A 5,367-nucleotide genomic window follows, 5' to 3' on the forward strand; every position below is an offset into this window, starting at 1 on the left:
TATACAACCTTGACATTCTCCTTTCCCAATTTTGAATCAGTCTGTTGTTCCATGTCCAGTTCTAACTGTTGCTTCTTGACCTACATACAGGTTTCTCAGGAGGAAGGTAAAGGTGATCTGGTATTCCCATCTTTTTAAGAATTTTCCACAGTTTGTTGTGGTCCAACAGTCAAAGGCTTTAGGGTAGTCAGTGAAACAGTAGATGCTTTTCTGGAATTCCCTTGCATTTTCTGTGATCCAGTGGATGTTGGCAATTTGATCTCCAGTTCCTCTGCCATTTCTAAATCCAGTTTGTACATCTGGAAGTTCTTTGTCCTTGTACTGTTGAAGCCTAGCTTGATGGATTTTGAGCATTACATTGCTAGCATGTGAAATGAGCAAAATTGTGCAATAGTTTGAATATTCTTTGGCATTGCTCTTCTTTGGGATTGGAATGAAACTGAAGTTTTCCAGTGCTGTGGCCACTTCTGAGTTTCCCAAATTAGCTGGCATGTTGAGTATAGTGCTTTAAAAGCATTATCTTTTAGGATCTGAAATAGCTCAGCTGGAATTCTATCACCTCCACTAGCTTTGTTCTTAGTGATCCTTCCTAAGGCTCTAGGTGAGTGATCACACCATCATGGTTTTCTGGGTCATGAAGACCTTTTTTGTACAGTTCTTCTGTATATTTTTGCCACCTCTTCTTAATATATTCTGCGTCTGTTAGGTCCATACTATTTAAGTCCTTTATTGTGCTCATCTTTGCATGAAATGTTCCTTTGGTATCTCAGATTTTGTTGAAGAAGTCTCTAGTCTTTCCCATTCCATTGTATTCCTCCATTTCTTTGCCTTGTTCACATTTTGCTGGTAGTGGGGTTTGAAATGTTGTGAGGATTACCACAATGTGACACATATACATAAAGTAAGCAAATACTGTTGGAAAAATGTTATCAGTAGACTTTGCTCAACACAGGGTTGCCAAAAATCTTCAATTTTCAAAGGAAAAAACAAAACAATGTCAGCAAAACACAATGAAACACAATGCAATTAAATTGAATTCCTGCATTCTGCAAACTTGCTATAAGCATTTATTAGTTCCAAGAGATTTTTGGTAGATATTTTCACATTTTCTATATAAATATCATGTACAGAGACTTTATTTCTTCTTTCCTAAACTATACCTTTTATTTCATTACTTCTCTTAAGATGCATTAGCAAGGACTTCCAGTACAAAGTCGGCAAGGAGTGGTGAGTGAGGACTTCTTTGCCTTGTTTGTGATCTTGGTGGGCAAGCTTCTAGTTTTTCACAAGAAGCATGACATTAACTGTAGGAATTTGTAGATATTTTTTATCAAGTTAAGGAAATTACCCTCTGTTCATAGTTTATTGACAGTTTTAATCATGAGTGGGCGTTGGATTTTGTCAGATGTGTTTTCTGCACCCATTGACACAATTATCTGACTTTTCTTCTTTAGCCTCTCTATTTGATGAATTATATTAATTGATTTTTGAGTGTTGAACCTGTCTTGCACACCTGGGATAAATCCCACTTCATCATGGTATGTAATTCTTTTCATTCATTAATGAATTCAATTTGCTAATGTTTTGTTGAGGACTTTTGCATCTATGTTCATGAGAGTTAGTGGTCTGCAGTTTTTCCCCCCCTACTATTGTCTTCGTCTAGTTTTGTCATTAGTGCAATATGAACCTCACTGAAGAAGTAGTCACTCTGCTTCTCTCCTCTGAAGAGACTGTAAAGAATCTGTATAATTTCATCCTTGAATGTTGGGTAGGATTCATCAATGAACCGCACGGGCTTGGTGCTTTCTGTTTTGGAATATTATTAGGTACTGATTCAATTTATTTAATAGATATGGGTCTGTTCAGAGTGCCTGTTTATTCTTGCTTGACTTTTGCCAGATTGTGTCTTTCATGGAATTGGTCCATTCCATCTAGTTTAGCAAAATTGTGGGCAAGAGTTGTTCTTAATATTCCTTTAGTATCCTTTTAATGTCCTAGTGATGTTCTCTCTCTTTTTTTTTTTTCCAGCAATTATGTGGTTTTATTAAACAGATGCTCAAACCAGCCAACAGCAATTTCAATGGCAAAGGCAGGAAAAATTTGATCTAATGTAGGATCCGATTATAATCCAAAATACAAAATATTTATGAGTTCACATTGATACAAATAAATGACTGAACAAGTTAAGTAAATAAATACCACATTTCCCTTGTAGACGGATTCAAAATAATTTATGTAGATACTTCATCTCAAGAAAATGGAACTCTTCATTTCTTAAGTGCTGGTTGCACAAAGTGGATTTCTTCCACAGAGTTTAGTATGGAAAGGGAGAAAAAAAAATACAGTGGAGAAATCTGACAAACCGTCCATCAGCCAAGGGACTAAGGTCAATACTAGCAAGGATAAGTCATGTTAATAGTGTGTGTATCCTCGATATTTGGGAGAAAAATGGTACTTTACTCCTGTGGTCTTTCTCACAAAACCCATAACCCCAGTTGAATCATCAGTAAAATATCACAAAAAATATCTATTGAGAGATTTTTTCTTTTCTTTCTTTTTTTTTTTTTAACAAAAATCTGACTTGTAATCCTCAAAACTATAAAGGTCATAAAAATAAAGTCAGAGAAACTGTCACAGTCAAGAAGGCATGGTAAATGAATAAAATGTGGAATTTCAATGGGATCCTGGGGGGAAAAAGGGTATGAGATATATCTACCTGCTATAATTTAAGCATGAGGTATGATAGATACTAGGCTCAATTAATATACAGTACTCAACATTTCATGATCTGAGCCACAATCAGCTCCCGGTCTTGTTTTTGCTGACTGTAAAGTGTTTCACCATCTTCGGCTGCAAAGAATATAATCAATCTGATTTTGGTATTGACCATCTGATGATGTCTATGTGTAGAGTCTTCTCTTGTGTTGTTGGATGAGGGTGTTTGCTATGACCAGTGCATTCTCTTGGCAAAACTTTATTAGTCTTTGCCTTTCTTCATTTTGTACTCGAAGGCCAAATTTTCCTGTTACTGTAGGTATCTCTTACTTCTTTCTTTTGCATTCCAGTCCCTTATGATAAAAAGGACGTCTTTTTTTTGGTGTTAGTTTTAGAAGGTCTTGTAGGTCTTCGTAGAACCATTCAACTTCAGCTTCTTTGGAATTAGTGATTGGGGTATAGACTTTGGATTACTTTGATAGTGACTTGTTTGCCTTGAAAGTGAATTGAGATCGTTCTGTCATTTTTGAGATGGCACCCAAGTTCTACATTTTGGAGTCTTGTTGACTATGATGGCTACTCCATTGCATCTAAGGGATTCTTGCTCACAGTAGTAGATGTAATGGTGATCTGAATTAAATTCACCCATTCCAGTCCATTTTAGTTCACTGATTCCTAAAATGCTAATGTTCACTTTTGCCATCTCCTATTTGACCACTTCCAATTTACCTTGATTCATGGATCTAATATTCCAGGTTCCTAAGCAATATTGTTCTTGAAAGCATTGGACTTTGCTTCCATCACCAGTCACATCAATAAATGGGTGCTGTTTTCCCTTTGGCTCTGTCTCTTTACTGTTTCTGGAGTTATTTCTCCTCTCTTCTCCAGTAGCATAATGGACACAAACCAACCTGGCGGTGGTGGTGGTTTAGTTGCTAAGTCGTGTCCAACTCTTGCGACCCCATGAACAGGGGAGCCTGGCAGGCTACAGTGCATGGGATTCTCCAGGCAAGAATACTGGAGTGGGTTGCCATTTCCTTCTCCAGGGGATCTTCCAACCCAGGAACTGAACCCAGGTCTCCTGCATTGTAGGCAGATTCTTTACAAACTTGGCTACAAGGGAAGCCCAACCAACCTGGAGAGTTCATCTTTCAGTGTCATATCTTTTTGCCTTTTCATGCTCTTCATGGGTTCTCTAGGCAAGAATACTGAAGTGGTTTGTCATTCCCTTCTCCAGTGGACCACATTTTGTCAGAACTCTCCACCATGACCTGTCCATCTTGAGAGGCCCTACAAGGCATGGCTCATAGTTTCATTGAGTTAGACAAGACTGTGATCCATGTAATCAGTTTGGTTAGTTTTCTGTGATTGTTTTCATTCTTTCTGCCCTCTTGTGGATAAGGATAAGAGACGTATAGAAGCTTCTAGATGGGAGGGACCACTGTGAGGGGAATCTAGGTCTTATTCTGATGGCAGGGCCAGTAAATCTTTAATCCAATTTTCTATTGATGGATGGAGCTGGGTTCCTTCCCTGGTGTTTGGTCTGAGGCCAAACTATGGTATGGTGAAAGAAAGAAAAGTGAAGTCACTCAGTCCTGTCCAAGTCTTTGTGATCCCATGGACTGTAGCCTACCAGGCTCCTCTGTCCATGGAATTTTCCAGGCAAGAGTACTGGAGTGGGTTGCCGTTTCCTTCTCCAGGGGATGTTCTCTCTTTTGTTTCTGACATTAGTAATTTGTGTCCACTCTCTTTTTTCCTTAGTTAGCTTGTTTAGAGCCATATTGATTTTATTGATCTTTTCAAAGAAACTGCTTTTAGTTTCATTGATTTCCTCTACTGATCTCCTGTTTTCAATTTTATTGATTTCTGCTCCAATTTTTTTTTCTTTCTTTACTTTTAATTTGCTATTTTTGTTCTAGTTTCCTAAGGTACAAAAAGATCATTGGTTTTAGATCTTTCTTTTTTTCTCCTATATACATTCAGTACTATAAATTTCCCTCTGAGCTTTGCTTTCATTACATCCTACATATCTTTATAAGTTTTCATTTGTTCAAAGTATTTTAAAATTTCTCTTGAGATTTTTTTCCTTATTGTTGTTTAGTCACCCAGTCATGTCTGACTCTTTGCAACCCCATGGACTGCCACACACCAGGCCTCCCTGTCCTTCACCATCTCCCAGAGTTTGCCCAAGTTCATGTTCATTGCATCAGTGATGCCATCCAGCCGTCTCATCCTCTGATGCCCTCTTCTCATTCTGTCCTCAATCTTTCTCAGCATCTGGGATTTTTCCAATGAGTTGTCTGTTTCCATCAGATGACCAAAACACTGGCACCTCAGCTTCAGCATCAGTCCTTCTCGTGAAGATTCAGTGTTGATCTCCCTTAAGATTGACTGATTTGATCTTGCTGTCCAAGGGACTTTCAGGTGTCTTCTCTAGCACCACAGATCAAAGGCAGTAATTCTTTGGTGTTCTCCCTTCTTTACAGTCCAGCTCTCACAGCCGTAAATGACCGCTGGGAAGACCATAGCCTTGACTATATGGACATTTGTTGGCAAAGTAATGCCTCTGCTTTTCAACACACTGTCTAGGTTTGTCATCACTTTCCTGCCAAGAAACAAGCGTCTTTTGATTTCATGGCTGCTGTCACCATC

Source organism: Ovis aries, chromosome 3, assembly GCF_016772045.2.
Source record: "Ovis aries strain OAR_USU_Benz2616 breed Rambouillet chromosome 3, ARS-UI_Ramb_v3.0, whole genome shotgun sequence".
In the NCBI taxonomy this organism is placed as follows: domain Eukaryota; kingdom Metazoa; phylum Chordata; class Mammalia; order Artiodactyla; family Bovidae; genus Ovis; species Ovis aries.